Genomic DNA, 21,445 nt, shown 5'->3' with positions numbered 1-21,445 from the left:
ACTGAAGCCAATATTCCGGATCATCAGTTTACTGGCTTTTCCGATTTGCACTGACCACCAGCAAACTGTGAATAGGGGGGTTGTGGGGACCTGCTGTGTCTACACACTGTGTAATCTGTGCATAATCAGAAAGCATCTGTCCAAAGGGACCTGACACTTCCTGGCGTGTGTTTCACTTGAGTTCAGAGGTTCAATCAGGAAAAAGATGTCATCAGAAAAGAAACCAGTTCAAAGGCATGAATGCGGTGAGGACTGCACTTTACTGAGCTACAGACAACCAACAGCAACCTTCAATACCCTGGCCAAGGATTTCTTTCCCCTCTCTTCACAAGAGACACAAAGCTTTGACTTTTAAAAGAGACCTCTTAGTGCTGGGACAGTGGGGCACAGTGTAACAGACTTCAATTGAAAAGATAAAGGGGGAAAAATAAGCATCTCTGCAGTGCCGCCCTCAAATCGTAGACAAATCAATTTGGTCTGTACACTACTTCCTTCTCACTGCATACAAATGATGGAGAAATAAGAATTGGGTCTGTTTTTATTGCGCCATCAGGAATTAGAGGCCATAAGTCCATAAGCAACGCCCGAGGATGGTTTTCTATCACTAGATAAAATGCTTTCCCCACAAACTGGTAGGTCCCCTCAGGTCCAGAACAAAGCCCAGCAACGCTGCTACTTTTGGAGCTGAAAATCTGTTTCTGCAACATTTAAGAGATCACCATCTGATCTTATTACTTCCCACACCTGTGGAGATGAGAGACATTTTTCTCCTTGTGCTCTGGCCAAGTTCATTATAGAGGAAGTACTTCCATTTCATGGCCATTGAACCACAAGTTTTCTGTCAGTCGGTCCAAACGTCAAAATATAAGTACAATACTAAAGGATAGTACTGAACTACAATACATTACATCATCTCAGCACTCCCCAACGGAAGACTATTTCTAAGGCCAATGAAAGAACTCAGGCCATATGTGCTCGCTGAGTGACATTTATAAAACATGTTAATCATGTGTGTTTGTGCAGTACTACAATTCTTGATAACTTTTTTTTTGTTTTATTTAATTGACTATTATTACATTATTTAGATTTTTATTAAAACGCTTTGTGGGTGCACTGAAATTTCATTGTATATCCTACTACACAATGACAATAAAGGCTTCTTGACTACTAGTGTATGGGCACACTATTTTCTTACTCAGCTTATTATAACAGCTTAGGGATTTAAAATTAATATTAGGATCAGGCTGAATATTTTGGAGTTTGAAGCCTTGTAGATGGAAGGGGATGTTGTCCTCCTTTTGAAAAAAGCTTGCACTTGGATCAAAGTTAATTATTATATGATGGCTAAAGTGTTATTATACAGAATTTAATTCCATCCATATTTGAGATTTACAAACCAAGCTGCCTAGAGTGTACTGCAACTGCCGAGATCCAGTTGTTAAAGCCTCTTTTTATCTCTTTAAAATCCATTCCAGGTGTTGAAATGTGGCCAGGGTAAAATGTATCAGCATGTGCAACTGGAGTTTTCTCTGTGCTACTGTGTTTGCTATTTTGATGGAGCTTTCATTGCTGGATGAACTGTAATAGTTTCTGAGCTAAGCGCACACTTTCCGAATTGGATTCTGATTCCTTAGAGCTTATGACTGATTTGTTTAATCAGTGTGACAGTGCAAAATGTATTAAATGCAGAGGTGGGAAATTTTGGTGACATATGTAAAACTCCAGTATTTAGTTCTATATATTAACACCCAGAAGAAGACTGCTACTACTTTGTACATGATCTACCTTCCTATGTTGAAATGTGGATATACTAATGTTTATCATTTTTACTTGTTCAAAAAAGTTAGAGGGGCGGCACAGTGGCGCAGCAGGTAGTGTCGCAGTCACACAGCTCCAGGGACCTGGAATGTTGTGGGTTCAAGTCCCGCCCCGGGTGAGGAGTTGGTGTGTTTTCCCCGTGTCTGTGTGGGTTTCCTCCGGGTGCTCTGGTTTCCTCCCACAGTCCAAAAACGCACGTTGGTAGGTGGATTGGCGACTCAAAAGTGTGTGTGTGTGTGTTGGCCTGTGAAGGACTGGCGCCCACTCCAGGGTGTATTCCCGCCTTACGCCCAATGATTTCAGGTAGGCTCTGGACCCACCGCGACCCTGAACTGGATAAGCGGTTACAGATAATGAATGTAGAAAGTTAGTTAGAAGCTGTTCACATGGTACATATCCATATAATGCAGCAACTGCTAAATGACTTATTTTTTTTCTTACTTAAGGATTAGAGTACACAAACAGGAGGATACACAGCTTTTTGACCTGGTATTAAAGGTGCAAGTCTTGGTTTAAATGACTGTTTAGGGTTGGTTTAATAGCACTGAACAGACTTTTACGTGAATGTGAGTTAATGGCATTAACGAGGCTACTGTAAAGCACTTACACTGCATGATCAAGATAAAGTGTTATCAGTTTTCGTGATGGAAAATATATGATGGAAATTGTTGTTTTTCTTGTCTGCAAAAAGGGACTGCTGATGTGAGATCCATAATCTTAGTAATTAGGACAAGCACACGCTGTTGGACATGCAGAACTCTGCATAAGACACAGAAACAAAACCTGTTTATCATAAATATTCTTCACAATATTCATTCCCCACTGTGCCTCCTCTGAGTCATTCAGTCACTCCCCATTCTCTCTCTCACTCTCATCTCTCATCCTCTTTCCCATCAACCACAGGTTGTTTCCCTCCCTCTACATTCTCTCTCTCTCTCTCTCTCTCTCTCTCTCTCTCTTTCTGAAGACATTTGTCAAAGAGCTCCTCACCCTCCTGAAGCCTCAAACCCACTGAATAGAAAGAGCAGAGTGAGGGTTAAGCGTATGCCTGTGGCATCTCCACTAAACCTTACACCAACCCTAGCACACAGCTGCCCCATGGAGATCCATCTCATTGTTCTTACTGCTGACTCAAGCAACCATCCTGATTTTCCCAGCTTTCTCTTTCGGTTCCCTTCTTAGCAAAGCACAAAAAGTCAAGAGTTTAACAATCCAATACTTGCCTGAATGCAACTCGAGTCAAAACACTTCTGCTTATGAAAGTCCTTTAAATCTAAAGCTAAAGGTTGCACTCTGTAATCAACCCTCACATCACATCCTTCACCACCAGCATAAAACCTTACAAATGTTGGGAGGTTTTCAGTGGCCTGTAAACACAGAAACAGCAACCGGAGCAGCACATCCAAATGGAATCAGCACAACCAGGGGCAAAGAACACCTTGTTTTAATGTAGTGAGCTACTGCCGTCAGTATCGATGCATTTTTCATCAAGCACATTTCCTCTCTTCGCTAGCAGCCCTTCCCTGACAGCTTGATTCAAGTTTTCTCGCCTTGTGATTCTTATTGTTCTTTGATGCTGCCGAGATGAGAGGAACAATGCATTTTTTCAGTTAATATTAGTCACTCTTTCTCTCTTACTAGCGTACGTTCAGAACAATGCTTCTCATAATCATCTAGAAGCGGCCAATGTGACAAAATCATTACCGTTATCATGATACGGTACTTTAAAATAAGCGCACTGTCAGTATGTCTCCTATAACATCTATATTCACCTTGAAGAGAAACAGATTTAGACCTTTATAGAAGGACTGTAAATAAAACAATCAGTGTAGAGTACCTCCATAAAGTGCATAGTGACAGGTTGCTGAGTGGAGGTCAGCACCTTACGCCATAAAGGCTATTAATTTATTTTATCAGCTGCTTGCGTTTACATTCTTTTCCTTCTTAAACAGTTTATTCAGACCGTAAATAAAGAAAGAACCCCAAGTTATTAACAGCTGTCGCAGTAGTGCTGTTTTTAAACACACTGCATCCATTTCTACTTGTTCGCAAATTTCATAAAAACTAGCCTAAGTGTCAAAATACATAATACGTACAGTGCTCTGTGTAATTTTCAGGGACGCTCAGGATCATCACCTGTTGCTGGCCAAGTGTAGCCTTGTAGCTGCACTTGTCAATCTACTGCAGGAAATGAACATATTTATTCTGATGACCACTCCGCGTGCAGATGATTCCATCAGGCCTGTTGAAAAAGTACCACAAAGCCCCCTATTGTCTAAAGATAAGTGCCTTTGGTGTACTGACTGAAACGGAGAGGGAGGAATACACAATGATAGCACACTGCACTTGAGACACTTTGCCTTTGATATGCAGTAGGAATGGGTGCTATTTTGAATGCCAACAAGCCCCCCTGAAAATTCTCATTCAGATCTGATTAAATCAAGTGCATATAAAAAGGAAGGGGCGGGGGTGGGGTGGGTGAATGGAATTCAGGAAAAAAAAGTGCTGCATCAACTCACAAGGAAATGAAATGTTTGTGAGAGCATACCGCTGACCAAGATAGCGTCTTCCTGAACCTTTCTTAATATTCAAAACTGAATAGTAAAGATAAATCACAGCCACATTTCACATGAGCATGAGTAATATTGTTCTGAGTGTATATTCCATGATGTCTACCAGAGTCAGGGGAAGATGCCTCTAGCCGCAGTCCTAGAGATCAACATATTCTTGTGTTTATTTTTATTGTACACAGCTGACCAAACCATGATGGATTTGTTAATTAGTTAATGAGTTGAGTCAGATCAATCGTAGTTTAGAGACTAGATGCCTATGATCGTCTTCTCTTATGACTCACCTGGTCTGGACGCTTATGTCATTAGCCAGAGAGGCTGAGGGAGGGGCTTCCACAGCTCTGCTGCTTAACCACATGTTCTCAGTGGAGCCTTAACTTTCCATTTGCTTGGGAGGTGCAGTCAAAGAGTCAGTGATGCTTTCATCTGCATGCTGCTTCTCCGATGGGCCATCGTAGAGAAAGCCCACCGCAGGAATGCATAAGCAGAGCTGGGCACAGAAATTCAATTTGTTGGGATTATTATCAAAGATGAAATGTTCCGACAGGAGACAGGCTGAGCTCTGTCTGGATGGAGAGGGGCTGTATCCTGGCCCGCTCTGATGACTTTGGCCCCTCCCCCTTCCATTCCTTTTTCATTAGCTCCTTTTCCCCCAGCGTTTCACTTTACTTCCCATTAAACAGGAGGCTAAATGCGAATGCTGATGGACGGGCGTCACAAACGGCTGTGGCAAGGCACTACAGTGGGAATTCGGAGAAGGCCTGGGTTAGACTACACGACCAATTTAACACAGAGCTTCTAAAAATTCCCTCACGGACGCTGCCAAATGTGTCGGCTGAGATTTCCACCATTTATCATGAGTCACGTTTATCAGGATGTTTCACATATACCGTTCCCTGCCTCCAAATCACAAAAAGCAACATTAGGAGCAGACCCTGTCTAATCAGGAGCCCTCTGCCATCATTCACAGCAGTAGATAAGGTGCAAGCAGGCTCCTGATACTGGCTACCTCGCAGCCCAAATATGGGGCTGATGTTGACTCTTAACTCAATTACCTCTAAAGGGGCTCCTGGGAGAACTAGCCTGCTTTTTATCTGTCAGTCAGTCTGGAAGAGTATAGCCCACACACTGACAGTCGGAGTGGGCAAAACTAGTGCATTACCATCTGTTTGATGAGCTGACTGTAAATCAAAGAGGCAGCCAGCACTTTGAACCTAAGTGTATGGTGTTTGACAAGTTATGATACCTCATCAGCACATGAAGAGAATACATTTGCACCAGGCAAAAATTCATCCCAGTGCCAATGGATGAAGTCCAGCAAAACATGTCAGGATTTTCACACTGGACTGGCTGTTGCAGATTTCAAATATGCACGCAAAAGGCAAATGTTTAATTTACAGATGTGGAATTATGAACCTAAGTGTTCTGGAAAAGAAAATCACAAAAAGTGTGTGATCTCCAGACTGGTGTGCTAGAGAAGGTCTAAATAACCATGGGCAACTGCCCAAAACAATCCTCTCACTTTGTGACGTCCATTAAAATTCAATCTCCAGAAAAGCTCTAAGAAGTCTGCTCCTGTTTAGATCAATGACTAATTGTGATTCGTTCCTGGACCGACAAACAAAAGGGTCCCATTCATTAAGAATACCAATTAGAAGCCTTATCTCAAAGAGTAGTAACTTTAGGCCAATTTAATGTGAAGAATCACTCTACGGGGGGCTGCTGTGAGTCGCATGCGGAGCAGGACTGATGGCAGACAGTGATCACTCCTCCTCTCCACAGCCCTCTGACACGCCAGACAAGGGGCAATCAGGCCTGTCTGCACGCTGCTGAAGCTGCCCTGACTCCCACTTAAAATCCTGCCACAGATGGACAGACCCAGACCCTGAGTTGTGTCCAGTGAGTGAGGGCTGCCCTGCTGAAGGGCAGGTCCAGGGGTGTTTTCAAAGCGGTATATTACTGAGGGAGATCGGGAGAGAAAAATAGCAATGACTCAGTGAAGAAAAGAAAATGAATCATATGAAGTGTGCAAAAGCATGAACCACTGCACCGCACCTCCCCTACCAATTAATACATCTGAAAATAGGCTCTGGCTATGCTGGAGATGTTGTTGCGGCTTTGCCAATGAAGTGTTTTGATATTTGGATGTTTATATCTCAAGCTAATTGGGGAAGGTAGAAAAAGAAGGGCTGAGTGACAAGATGCTCTCATCTAGTGAATACATAAGCTTTTGCATCAGGCACACTGTCAAGTGCTAAAATGGAGACCTAATTAAATAACACCTCAGATATTTTCCAGTTTTGTTTATATGTTTTCCCCAATCAATAAAATTCATTGAAATCAACAGGCAGCACGATGCCATAGTTTACTGACATTTGAATGTGTTAACAGTAGAACGGTCAAGTGCTTTCTTTCGTATTTACCATGTAAAATGATAAATTAGCCTTTTTTATGGAAGTATTTCATATGGAGATATCTCCCCCCCAAAGATACGGTCTCCAAAAATAGTAACTTTACAAGAGAAGGAATAAACCTTTTAAAAGTTTAATGAAAGTCAATGTAAAAAGAGTTTAATCAATTCTGGAGCATTTCTATTGGTCCATTTTTCATTGGACATTGACAATATTCAAATGATCAATTTTTCAGCTGGAAAACAGCAGTAAACATTACATTTAAAATTATAATTAAATACATTTTTCACTTAGTAAATACACCTTTACCATTTAGTCTAGCTGTGGATTTTATTTACAGCTGTGGAGTCTTGTGATTGTTTTCAGATGTGAAGCAAGTGTTGAGCTTGAATGTCTTCTGATTCTCAAATATGAAAAAAAAAATGTATTAAAAGGAACACTTTGCTGCTCTACCAGGTTTTGTAAATAGATTATCAGTCATTTTCTCAGTTAAACAGATTTTCAATATCAGTTTTATAAACCTCCATTTTATATGACATGAAATTAAATGAAGAATCATCTGAATATTGTAGAGGGACATACACAGATATATTGATATCCCTGTGGAATATTCAGATGATTCATAATTAAATCGCATGTAAATTTGTTGAAATTCCTGATGGCATCTAATCAATGATGGGACTAGATAACAGATCTTTGAAATCGCTTATCCAGTGTTTAGGGTCGCGGTGAATCCAGAGCCTGGAATCACTAGGCGCAAGGCAGGAATAAAGCCTGGAGGGGGCGCCAGTCCTTCACAGGGCAACACACACACATTCACTCACACAGTCACACCTACAGACATTTTTGAGTTGCCAATCCACCTACCAGCATGTGTTTTGTGGGAGGAAACCCACACAGACATGGGGAGAACACACCAAACTACTCACAGACAGTCACCCGGAGCAGGACTTGAACCCATAACTGCCAGGTCCCTAGAGCTGTGTGACTGCGACACTACCTGCTTCGCCAGTGTGCTGTCCATATTTGACTAAACTACAGAAGAACAACTCCTTTCACTCTCACACATTGTTAATGTGTTCAACACAGCCATTGGCCCTTATTCCTGCTTTAGACATCCGAACAATCACTGAACAACCATCTTGAATCAGTTACAAAGAGACTCAGATTTCAGAGCCGTGTTCTGGAATGACATTTTCAAGCGCTTTAACTGTAACTATCATTAAACCAGCCAATTTCTTCCTCTGCATGTCTTTCCACACATTCGCAACTCAGAAATCATCCCTGTACAACACTTTCAGACCTGCTATTAATAATGCAGGCGTCCGTAACATCTCTCTACTCATTATACAGAGCCCACTCATGGCCTCTTCAACCTAGCACAGCGGGTGAAACACTGAAGCCCCACAGTGGCCCGCTACGCCTGCGGCAGCAGACTCACTGCCAAGAGCCATAATGCAGCAGTCCTCCAGCCATTACTGCTGCTCTGTAGTGCAGCCATATTACCAGGACGGAACAGCATGGCACATTATGGGAAAAGCACGTTCCTCTGCAATAAGAAACTTATTGGTCATGCTCATTTTGTACCCATATGGTCTGTTTCACAAGCGGAAAAGTACTGAGTTAGTAAGAGTTTCTAGTAACCAAAATGACCTCAAATGTAAGTCTTATGGATTTCCTGGATGTTGCAGTGATTATCTCAGCTACAAAGCAACCATGTTTGTGAAATGGTAATGTTAATTATTATTAGTGTTACAACTGTTACAATATCCACATTAAACTAGAAGCTGAGCTCTGATAATGCATTATGTATCGTACTATGTATATTCCATCAGAAAGCCCACTCTTCATTATCTGCTTTGTCCCTTGCTTGGTCTGCCCACCAGATCAGGACGCAGATCGATGGTCAGGAGAAATTTTCCAGTTTTTTTTGGTTGTCAACTCTTGGCAGCTAATCAGAGAAGTAAATACACCATCCAGCAAATCTAATTAAAGCATTGTGCGTAATTCTTTGGAATTTTGCACACTATATTCATCTATAATATTAAATATTTCTGTCCAATAACTGGCATAGTAAAAAGCTGAATCAGAAAACAGAGACCATTTACCAGTGCAATATATATTGCTAAGTTGTAATCAAAAATATGAAGATATGTCCAGGTAGCCATTTTTATAATAAAGATTAAAACAGTTCCTGCTCCACACAAGGACACAACAGTGCAGATAATAAAGTGATATTGATGTTTTTGCTGTCTTTAGAAAAAAGAGGCCGATTTGCACAATGTGGAATCCAATAGTATATTCATAACAAAATCTCATTGACATGAACCCAAGGACAGTGCTGAGACACAAGGGTTCTAAATTACCAATGATTGTAGAACTATGTTGTGCTCAGATTTTTATGCCCCATGGATCATTTAAATGGTACATGGCCACTTATGCGTTGCGATGCCTTAATCCATTATCTTAGAATGCCTAGCAAAAGTCGCTGTCTTTTTTTCCAGGGCTGTCTTAGCCCATTTTGTCCTTTAAAAGAATCATTAGAGGCTGGAAAAATGGAATTAAACTTCCATCAGTCACTTGCTGTGAGGCCACAACCGGGGTGGAATATCTGAAACTGTTATTTTGCTGAGCCTATACAGCAATGTACAGCTGCATAAGTTTATGCAAAAGTGTCTGAAAACTATAAAGGTATGTCACTATATCACTGACAAGATGCTTCTAAAAAGTGCCTTGCATTTGACAATGGGGGTGCCAAGCCAATGCACGTTGTTGAGCTTCTGTGGTAATGTGGGGTTAATGAGAGTTTATAGGTGCTCACCCAACTCCTCCTCCTCCTCCTCCTCCTCCTCACTTATATTCCTGGAAGGTGAAAGTGAGGACAGCTTTCCTATTTCCGTTAAACAGACTCATAGCACTGTCCAGTGTCACCTTCTGTTCTGTGACATAACAGCAAACACATATTATATGTTTCCCCGCCTGTGAGGAATAGCCGAGGCATTGAGCTCCAGATCTGACTGGACCAGAAATAGCGAGATAAGCCATGGCTGCAGCACCCTAGAGATGTGTGCTTACGCTGACTGGCTTTGGCTAATATCCTGCTGAGTTGATGGGTAATGAATGGTATATGAAACTGCCCAGGGTAAAGCCATCTCCTCAGACAATGGATGGCAGAAGAAAAATTCGGGCAGAATTTTAAGCATTAGAGGGCCCTATCCCACTAAGCTGCTACCATGGCTGGCCCGCAGCGCATAAGAAGCAGAGAGATTTTCCAACCATCTCTTTGGGGAAAAGATGTTTCAGAGGACTCTTTCAGGTTACCGACAGAGAAAACTCTGCCAGGAAGGGAGGTGGCGGTTGCAGAAGGGGGAGTAGAACAGAGCAAGGAGCATTAAAGAAAGAAGAAGCAGCCCAAGTCTGCACCTCTGACACTGAGGGAGCTTTTCGGAGTGAGTGGACGAGGTCCTGTGTGGTAATGAGCATCCTCGGACTTGTGGCTCTGCTGGAGTGGGAGAAAAAGCCACAGCTGCTTCTGTGAAAGACAGACTGGTGTGACTCTTTTTCTGCCTACTGCTGTACATGCCCTTGAGACTCTGAGCATGAGAGAATAGACCTGTGTAGCAGGTACTCCGTCCAGTATCTGTGCACTCTGGGTTTCACAATTAGACCTCAGCAGTGAGAGGAAAAATTGTGAAATGGAAACATCCACCTCCACGCAGTGAGTCGAATAGAATCAGATTGAACCTTATTAATCTATTCATATACTCAGTGCAGCACAGCTGTGCAAACACATTAGTGCAAATGAATGACTGTCCTAAAGGAGGCCACTGCAAAATTCTACAATGGTTTAGTAAGTTATTTAATAAGTGATACAAATTACATCCAGATAGTTTTAATAAGTGTGATCAGGCGTTGTATGAAATCCCAGAATGCCACCAGTCTGTTTATGTATGAGAGAATGTGAGTTCTTCCAGGCTCTGCATGGATGCTGAAGTGAATCTCAACAGTCATGGGTTGTCATGGAATATAATGCTACTTTGCAGTGTGTCCACAGATGTTCCACGAAATGTATAACAAGCTGCCCTCTTGGGTTAGTGCTGGGCTCAAAAAATGTAAATAAAACGCTTTTAATAACCTAATGGCAAAACACATCAATCTAGATTTAGCAATGTTTATACCACTACATTTCCACAGAGTGTGCATTCAGAGAATCTGCATTAAAATCTTGAAATGTAATCACAAAAACATCAATTAAATTACATGCTGCATAATCAAGCATTGTACTCTATTCATTACCATGGGTATAAAAAGGCTGCAATAGCTTTTTACTCAGGTCTGATTAGAGCATCACATGTTGACAAGATGCAAAGACAAAGTGGAGTCTGACCAGAAAAGTAAACTAACCTTGAAAATGTGACAGGACTATACATAAAACATATAAGTAATGTTATGTGGCCTTACATACCACTGCCTTGTAGAAAAGGTGAGCATTTATAGGGCTCCTCCGGGAGCAGGAGTGCTTCAGCAGTAAAAATAAGTAGTGGCTTCAAGCTGATGCGGATTATACTTGACTCTTATGGCCTAGAGTGTTCTGGCTTTAATGCTGACTTATAACAACAGGAGGTCATAACCAGAGCCAGACTGAGAGATCAATAGCTTGTGTTAGCAACTGTGTGAACATGTCCTTCAGACCGCTGGTTACAAAGAGCCACGCTAAGATGACAAACAGAATGGACATCATGTTGTTTCACCAAATTTTAGGGCAGAGGCAGATAGTAATAGAAGATTCTTTCATTTTTTGACCAAATAAAACTACACAGCAAGATTTATTTTGCTCCACATTGTTGGTCATTGGTCCACTCAATGTCTAGGTTTCCCTTCACAGCTATCAACATGGGAGCCCAAGAGCTAAAACATGCTTCCCTGTGAAACACATGCAACCAGGTATCTCAACTTTTAAAATGCCTAAATCTGACGTAACAGCTGACATGCAAGTAGCCCAAACTCGACAGGAGAAGCAAACAAAGCTACGTTTTGTACTCTGTGGAGACATGATCTGATGTGCACACATGGCTATAGATAGCTGTGACACAGCCAGGAATCCCACTGATACATTTCTCAACTGAATGAATCACTCTATCGACTAAAGCATATGTGTGTTGAATAATATGAATATTTGAGATATTGTTCTCAAGTCGTATTGTATCATGAAACCTTTATCAATTCCTGTGCTAACTACTAGCTAATCCTAACTACTAGCCTAGCCATTGAATCACAGGGTAATAAATAAAACCAAGCTAGCATTATTGTACCAATGTGAAGCCAGAGTGAGACCATGATAATCAGAGGCAAACTACCATGCTTATATCTCAATTTACAAAACACAAAGAGAAAAAATGTTGCTTTTGAAAAAAGCATAGTTTAGAGGCTAATGTAAAAAATATAAACAAATCATGAAAGTATATACGTTCACAAATAGCCAGCAGCCCAAGCAGATTTGAAACAGATAAATGGGCAAATCCAATAAAATAGGTCTTAGAGAAGACAGGCATCTTTACTGAGCACCAAATAAACACAGAGATTTTCTACACTTTTTTAGGGGAAAAAAAAAACTTTCCTTCCACAGTTCGAAAAAACACATGCTGGTAGGTGAATTGGTTGTTCAAATGTCTCCACGGGTGTGAGTGTGTGACAGACTGTGTGAGTGGACAGTGAGGACTGGCATCCTGTCCAGGGTGTGTTCCTACTTTGCGCCCAATTATTCCAAGCAGTATCCTGACCCACCATAACCCTGAACTGGATAAAGTGGAAGACAGTGAATGAATGAATGAATGAATGAATGAATGAACAAATAAATGGACAAGAAAGTGGATGGATGGATGTATGAATGAATGAATGAATGAATGGACTGAAGAATACCTGAATGCATGCAAGAATTTTCTCCTTTTTACTTATAATTTGAACCACAATTAAAAAGGTCACAGAGTTGGATAAATATATTCAGCTTCCAAACACATAATCAAAAAAGGGTTTCCTAATCTGTAAATATCTGAAATATCACTCTAAACACGTTTGAGACTTTAGACTTTTGACAAGATTGCTAAAGATGTGTCCTTTAGAGCACTAAGTTGTAACCCATCACAAACTCAGATTGCAAGCTCACCCTGAGGTTCAAACTTTTCTTGGGAGTTTGTGAGAAAGAAAAGATTATCTGTCTGTTTGCGTGGGACAAGCCAGAAGTAGATGTGTATTTGACCTTCTATCACAACACTGTCATTCACTGAATGTTCTCTCGTTACCCCGTGGCACACCAGGCAATCATTTCAAAGTTATGAACTTGCAAGAGGAAAAACACAACAATGACAAAGTGTGCATGAAAAAAATAACCTTGACTTTTTTTCCACTGAGAAAAGGGAACGATAAGGATCTCTGGCTGGACAACTGCTGGTCTGTTTTCAAGAGACAAAAAGCCCCTCAGTAACAGGAGTGAATGCTTTTGAATAGAGGAGAAGTATGGATTGCTTTTAAGAGCCAAAGGAAACTAAGCTAGGTCCAGGCTAGGGAGACACCAAAAAATTCTCTGGGTATAAAGATGTTTCAAATATATATTGCAATAAAGATTTGTTGCAGATACTGAATGGAAAACAATCAAGGGTGGCTGCATTTTGTTTCAAAACATTTGTTCTGAGAGGTGGAGGACACAGCAGTCTTTGGGGAAAAATCAGATTTCACAGCGCAAAGTGGTACTCAGGAGTCATGGAGCCTGGGCTTTGATTACAATCCCACCAGACATTAGAGAATTCACCTCTGCAACTCTAACAAAGTCTATATGATCATAGTCTCAGCATGTTTATACAAACAAGAGAATAATGACGGAGCCTGGGAGATACAGACAGAATGATTATGATTATCTGAGCATGGAGATACCCAAACTCATCTTGTGTTTATGTAGGGTGATATTAAAGTCAGTATAGGAAAGTGACCTTTAAACATTGTTAGCTTTGCACTGATATTACAAAGAAAAAGTCAAAAACAGGCCAACAGAAAATGGGATTAATGCAGCAGTGGCAATTTCTAGTATGGGAGGAAGGGCGGGGGGGAAGGACGACACTTCATGGCCTTTTCTCATGGCAGTGCCTCACAATGTTGATCTTAACTAACATTTGGAAGAACAATGATAACAACATCATCCTTTTTCATTCAGTCCAGAATAAGGAGGATACCCTCATCTTATTTGCTTATCTCAACATGATTTGCTTATCTTTGTACTCAAGTAGTAATTTATAGCATGTACACAGTGCATGGATGAACCAGATTGTGTGAACTGATCACAATAATCATTCATTCATTCATTCATTCATTCATTGTCTGTAACAGTGTATCCAGTTCTGGGTCGTGGTATGTCTGGCCAACTCGGAATGACTGGGCGCTCACACGCTCACACCTATGGACAATTTTGAGATGCCAATCAGAACTACCAGAACACCCATAGGAAACATACGCAGACACGGGGAGAACAACAACTCTGTCATGACTGATAATAATTATTACTACAGGTATTGCAACACGATTTTATTTTAGAACAAAATCATTCAAATATTTACTTTATGTGTGTTTTTGTTCTTCTTCTTAAGTTTTATTCTCTTCTTTTTCTTCTTCTTCTTCTTATTATTATACCTGATTTTTGGAATCACTCCTCCTCATTCTTCCCATTCATTTCTATGGAGTTTTATAAACTGCTCTAATTAGTTCAAGCTATTTTCCAGCTATGCCCAACAATATTCATATTGTCAGATTTAGGTATACCTAAAAGGGCAACCATACAGGCTAATTCACAGTCATAATACAGATGCCTTAGTAACCCATTTCCAGCTTCTACAACACACTAATGGTTTATTTTGATTCAATATTTTGATATGATTTGATATAAGAATAAGAATATATAAGAATTATCCTTCCATTTTTATTCCTCAAATCCATGACTGACGACTTTCAGATGATTGTCTGGTAGGTGGTATGACATTGACATTAAACATGGGTTCTGTTGATTTATAGCCTTGTGTTGATCGTTTTCCATGCTAAACAAAGTCTGTGGAATTTGTCTACATCAGTCAGGAGGAAAATCGTTTGTGTCATATTGTAAACTATACCTGTAGGGCCCCAGAACACATGTAGCCTCAGGACACAAAAGCAGGTAAAATCGCCTCTGCATATGCAACCCAACATAATAAAATGTAACACCTGGGCAATTATTGTCTGTAAAAGAAAATAGAGCTTCAGAAATTGGAGATGATTAGAGTCATCAGGGGTGGGGTTCAGCCTTGAGGTATAGAGAGGGCAGGACAGCGGTCTTTGTCTGAGCCCGCTGACATGATTCCAGAGGCCTGTAAATCCACTGCAAATATCAGTGTGCATATTGCTGTCATGGTGCTGCACCTGTCTCGTTGCTGACGAACAGCATTAAAGTCAGGCTTTAAATCATTCAGCATGGTGAGGCACGTAGCTTGGCCCAGCCACCACAGGACCCCTTCACCAGCACAGATGACAAGTGTGGAGAGGTTCCTCTGCCGCAGTTACTTCGGCCGCTCACCTTCAACATGTTCAATCTTTCATGCGTGGAGTGCATAATCTAAAGTGTTCTTGTGCATATCCAATCAGTTCAAGTGTTTCTCTTGCGGCGAATATGGCCTTCGAGTGCCATTGGTAAAAGGCGAGCCTGGTTTTTGGGTACAGGCAGGTGCTGAGGTAGTCTCATTGAAACACAGAGGGAGGCAAAGACTGCTGCCCGTTTGGTAATTGATCTGTGGTGTTTGTCCTTGCTCACTGCTCTTCACATGGGGTGTTGAAAACGGGAGCTGTCAGAATGGGAGAAGGAAGCAGAGTTGGGGGCCCCAGTGGGATTCTCATTTTCCTGATAGGCATGAGCACAGCTGTCTCACCCTGGAGCCGAAGCTGCAACAGCACAAAAGAGCAAGTTGCCAGCGGCCCAGTGGGTTATGGATGCTGCTTCAGACTGCTGCTCAATTCGCACTTCTCACCCTGCCGGAGGTGACTTCAAAAACAGAGTCCCACAGAAAACAATGTTCGTGCTTTTAATTCTGCTACAAAATGGGACGGGGCCTGCTATGAAGAGTGGCACGTTTCTTCGCACTTGGCTAATTAATTACCTAGGCTCGCTGCAGTGCATTGTGGAGGGGAGGGGGGAGAAACAGAGCTCCTAATTGTCCTCCATGGATGTTGGGAGGACTGACTGTGTGTGACTGAATAGATCACAATCAGATATGGAAAAGCGGGAACAAAAAAGCCTCTAACACACAGGCCTCTTTCAACCACCCATTCTCCTCACCCTACACAGGATAGTACTCCCCCCTTCTGCCACAAGTGGAAATAGCTATAATTGTGGGGATAATTATTGACAAAAAGCAGCATAAGCTCAGCGCCAGCACCAAGTAAAGTGCTGGAGCAAGAAGTAGAAGAGGTGGAGGAGGATTGAAGGCTTTCTTATGACAGGGGAACCCAATCAAAAACGACTGGTTCTCACAAAGAAAAAAAATTATTTAAAACCAGCGTTGACAATGGAAACATACCACACAATAACACTGCAGATAATAAGCATACAGGGTTAAAAAGTTGAGGGGCATTTAAAAAGCTAACTTGCTTGGTGTGATACAGCATATCACTTATGAAGAGGTGGATATATCAAGGCATTAACAGGGCTCTTAAGCAAGGCTTAATGTTTTCTAACTATCAAAAGGACCATTTGAAGAGGATTTGCATCAAGAGTAAGAAGAACAGACTCAAAATGGATGAAAACAAACAGCTGAAAAGAGGACTGAATGAGCATTCGACACATCTCTTTTGCAGGAGTGAAATTAAACACAGAAACTAAGGGGTCATTATCTGCGTCTTCTTAATGATCCAGCTAATTTCACAGGGTCTTTTGTTGCAGTACGCCATAGAAGCAGTTGGAGTGCTCCCTTAAGTGATGCTGCCTCCAACATCTAACACTAAAACACTGCACCTTGCTGACTCTTTCAGGGACTTTGGGGGAAAAAAAACAAAAAAGCAGAATTACTCATGCTGGCATGACAGAATTACTGACTCAATTCAATCAATGGCTGTCTGCCTTACCTTCAGAGAAGAGTTATTGCCACATTTCTTGGACCTGGGATGCATGCGTTTGTCACAGTTCCCAAGAAAACACTACAGATCACAGAATGTGCCGATGCTTTTTTTTTCATGTGGTGACCTGCCCTGTCGTTTTCTGCCTCTCAGCTTGGCATCACAACAAGATATGGCACCTGCACACCGCAAGGAATTACACATAAATCGTTCCAGAAAAAAAAAAAAAACAGGAAAGTAAGAAGGTGGCACCAGTAATGTGGAAAAAAGCTGTGGGCTGTACATTAAACAAGATATGCATTAGTGTTAAGTCTGCACCAGCATCAAGCCGAGATTCAAAGGCACCAACTCTTGACTTGAGGATTTTTTCCTGCATTCACCCCAATTAATTCTGCAGATTAATGCACATTGCCAAAGGCTAATGTTTTCATTCTCTTTCCTATGGCTTTCAGCTACCACTCTCCCTTTTTATCATCCTCCTCTCAAATGGTTATATATTCAAATCACCAATCCTGCAGTCGTGTAAGGTCAAGATTTTATTTTCCTTTTCTGTCAATCCTGTTAGAATAAAGAACAACAACAAAAATGCTATTCTACTTAGCAGTCATTGTAACAGTTCCTCCCTGCTAGAGTCTGAAGCCCTGGGGAGGGTTTCCTACCCTCTTACCTCTTATTGAAATGAACCTGCTGTGTTCCGAGTCGGCTCTTCATAGCAGCAGACTCTTAATCCACTGCAGTGCAGTGAAACAGCTTCTGTAAACACTGTACACAATTTATATGCACTTGCCCGTAAGGTCTGAAGACCTGCGTTTTTTGTGTCCTTCAAGGCAAACTGACTCATCAGGGGACCTTTGTTGAATAATTATAATGTGGCACTGTCATGGTATCAGTGCTGTTGAACGGAACCTAGCCTGAGGCAATTGTTGGAGGGGGCTGAAACAAATTGTTGGCTGTTGTTGTTGTCCTTAGAGGCTGTAATATGTTTGCCCAGGTCACGTCTAATTTGATGCTGTGCATCGGCGTATGGCACATCGGTTTGTACATATGTATGATCAAAATGCTACTCTGAGGTGGTGGCTGGCTCTTTCCTTCACTTTTGCAGCAGCTGTGCTGATGCATGAGGCTCCAGAGGGGTTTTTGGTGACTGACTCATACCACATAACATGCTTAATATTTACATCCCATCTCCCTTCACTGAGAAACGAGGCATTCATGCCACTAACCTCCACCGACCTCACAAGCTACAGGGATCAGCAGGAAAGAAGCCATAACCAACTGAGCTACTGGGACATAACAGAATGAAAATGAGAAGGAGGTTGAGTCATTTTAGAGTAAACTCTTTATCCAGTCCTTGACCTATAGTAGCCTGCAGTGGATGTGGGACAGCGACAGGTGTGTGAAGAGAAGCTGTTGGCTTTTTAAAAACCTTCTCTTCCAACACTAAAGGCTAGCTTCATGCCCTAGATTGGCCACTGAAGTCAAATCCTTCTAACCTATGGGCCTTAACAACCAATAATCTCCTGAATAAAGCAGCAGTGGGACCTAAACAAAATATGGTCAGTTGTGTGTGTGTGCGTGTGTGTAAACCTGTGTTGTTTTAGCCCAAAAAATATACAGACACACACACACACAAACATACGCACGCACACACAAACACAAACACACACACACACACACACACGCGCACACACACACACACACACACACACACACACACACACACATATATATATATATATATATATATATAAACAGCCTTCTTGCCTTCTTTCAACAGACTTAAATGACCTTATTCCACTGAGACCGGTCAGTTGTGATGCTCTGACTGCAGTCTGTAAAAGTAAAAATGGGCTTCATATTCTACTCAGAGAGAGCTGTCATCTTTCATGACAATTCCAGGCTGGCAGTGATGGAGTTGCATGTGAAATGAGGCCAAGGCTCAGGACAATGCTCTCACCTTGGGGAGAATTTCATCTGAGGGAAGTATTGAATTATTGTCAGTAATGGAGGGACTGGGGGGGCGCCTTAGCATTATGTGTGCTTCAGACCAAAATCTTCTACCAGAAAGCCAAACAGAGCAGGAATTCTGATAAATCTCCAGCTATTAACAATAAAGTAAGTCTGGTAGAGTGGTGGAATTGAGGGTGCCTTGACTTTAATTTATAATAATCTGTCTCTTACAATTCATCTCCTGTTATGTAAAAAAAGCTCTTTTGTGCAACTGAAAACAAACCCTGTGGAAAATTTATATTGCACAGACTTTAATCTAAAGTGATCTACTCTTCCTCATGTGAGTTAGCACAAAAATCTAATACATATAACATATGTCACAACAGAAATCATATACATTCAGCAGGAATGCATCCAAACATGCTTCAGGTAAAGAAAGTTACAATCATCTTTCATTCATTATCTGTAAGCGCTTATTCAGTTCAGGGTCGCGGTGGGTCCAGAGCCTACCTGGAATCATTGGGCACAAGGCAGGAATACACCCTGGAGTGGGCGCCAGTCCTTCACAGCAACACACAAACACACTTTTGAGTCGCCAATCCACCTACAAACGTGTGTTTTTTGACTGTGGGAGGAAACCGGGGGGCACCCGGAGGAAACCCATGAGGGCACAGGGAGAACACATGAAACTCCTCACAGACAGTCACCCAAAGCGGGACTTGAACCCACAACCTACAGGTCCCTGACTGCGACACTGTGGCCTCCAATGTCATTTCTACTGTCAAGAGTGTCTGAACTATTGTCCTGAATTTGTCTTGAGCCTGCTTTGGTAAAGGTAATCGTAATTAAACAGCATATTTAGTGAAAAAACATTATCATTGCAAACAAATGCAAAAAACTTTCCTTGTTAAGATCACCCAAGGCCAGTACTGCTTAGCTTTACTTAGCTTTGTAATCTACAGATTTTTTTCTTTCCTGTTGCTGATTTATATGCACTGCCCATTTTATTCAGGAGTGTCCTGCATCCTAATTAATAGCCCTGTGAATCTGTGAAAAGGAATAAATAAATAGACTGAAAGAGAAAAATGACATCAAAGAATTACACAATTTGATAAGAATGACATTCTGCGCCATTCAGTCTCGAAACTCACATTACTATAGAACCTTTTAAGACTGGACTATTCCCTTCTTTTAAACTTATATGCATTTGTCTCTCACGCCTCACAAATGGAATATAAAGAGGCTCATATAAAATCAATGGCATCAGAAAGCCCTTTTTATATACAACCTTGAAATGGAACTACAGAGTAAAGAAACCGTTTCTGCATGAAGGGTCTCTTCATCCGCGCTTCTGTCTGGCTCTAATATAAACTCTTTCCCTGCCTAATTTACACTCCCATTCAGACTCCGTCAGTGACAAGTGTGGAGTCTGCAAGCACAGATCCTTTTTCTAGTTTTTCCTATGTCCAATATAGTTTGACCAAAGCCTCAAAGGTGCAGTTTCACCTTTCATTTCAAAGCATTTCCTTTTAAAACAGCTCAAGCACAAAAAACCTCAAGTAAGGAACGGTGCAGTTTGAATGGAAGGAAACCTCACATGGTATTTTTGGAATCTGTCAGGTATTTTTCTCTATCAAAGTCTTTGAACATTGAAGAGAAGACTGCAGCCTCATTCCTGTAGACTTGAATACTAAAGCAACAGATCTGGTGTGATACTAAATGGAAGTACTGGCTGTTTGTCATTAGTGTGAAGACGTAAACGTGATCATGTCAAAAAACACACACAAGCCCTGTAGGTCTTAATAAGGAATCACAGCAAGAGTGCCTCGGGCTAAACACTATTTCTGAGGCACATCAAAGTCTTCCCCCAGGGACCGTTCGCACAAATAACCCAAGGCTTCTTTAAGGAGAAAAAAAAAGGCCTCAGAAATTACACCAGAATAGTGGCCTATGCATGTGTTAATGTGTTGAATCACATATATATTATTATGGAATTCATATATCAGTCCACATAGTTCACGCAAATGAGATGGGAAGCTGTGATATCTTGCCTGCAGGATGCTCACACGAGGACAGTAGCAGCAGCGTTCAAACGAAACTGCATTAATTTTATCACTCTGTCCTGTGAGGACAAGGAAAGCAGTGAAAAGAAAACTGGGAATAATGATGCCACTCTTGACAGTAACTGCACACAAATATTCACCATGCGGTCCTTTTATTACAAACATGTTTTAAAATAGGCTTGCACACACACACACACACACACACACACACAGACACACAGACACCTCTCTGTGAACATGTGGATATTGTGGGCTCCCTCAATTCATAACAAGCTCCTCTAAATTAAAGCTAATGAACTGTGCATATATTAGTGATGTCAAAATCAATGCACTAATATCGTTTTACCATGTAAATTATTAACATCCCTAATTGTTTAGCGTTAACACATTTGCCTATTTGCCACTTGAACCATCTGTAATCACAGCCTAAAGAACAGCTGCTCACTGCAGTTTCTATGACTCTGCAACTTCAGTCCTCCCATTCTAGCTCAGGATAAAATATATATTTACC

The 21,445-nt window shown here is 41.4% G+C and overlaps 1 protein-coding gene across 1 annotated transcript in view; it reads right to left on the bottom strand.

The window, feature by feature from the left end:
• sdk1a (sidekick cell adhesion molecule 1a) overlaps positions 1-21,445 on the bottom strand; it is a 269,185-nt gene that overhangs the window by 160,839 nt on the left and 86,901 nt on the right. The window lies entirely within an intron of this gene.

The sequence above is a fragment of the Hoplias malabaricus genome, chromosome 6 (assembly GCF_029633855.1).
Source record: "Hoplias malabaricus isolate fHopMal1 chromosome 6, fHopMal1.hap1, whole genome shotgun sequence".
NCBI lineage: Eukaryota > Metazoa > Chordata > Actinopteri > Characiformes > Erythrinidae > Hoplias > Hoplias malabaricus.
This window is presented reverse-complemented; position numbering and strand designations above follow the sequence as displayed.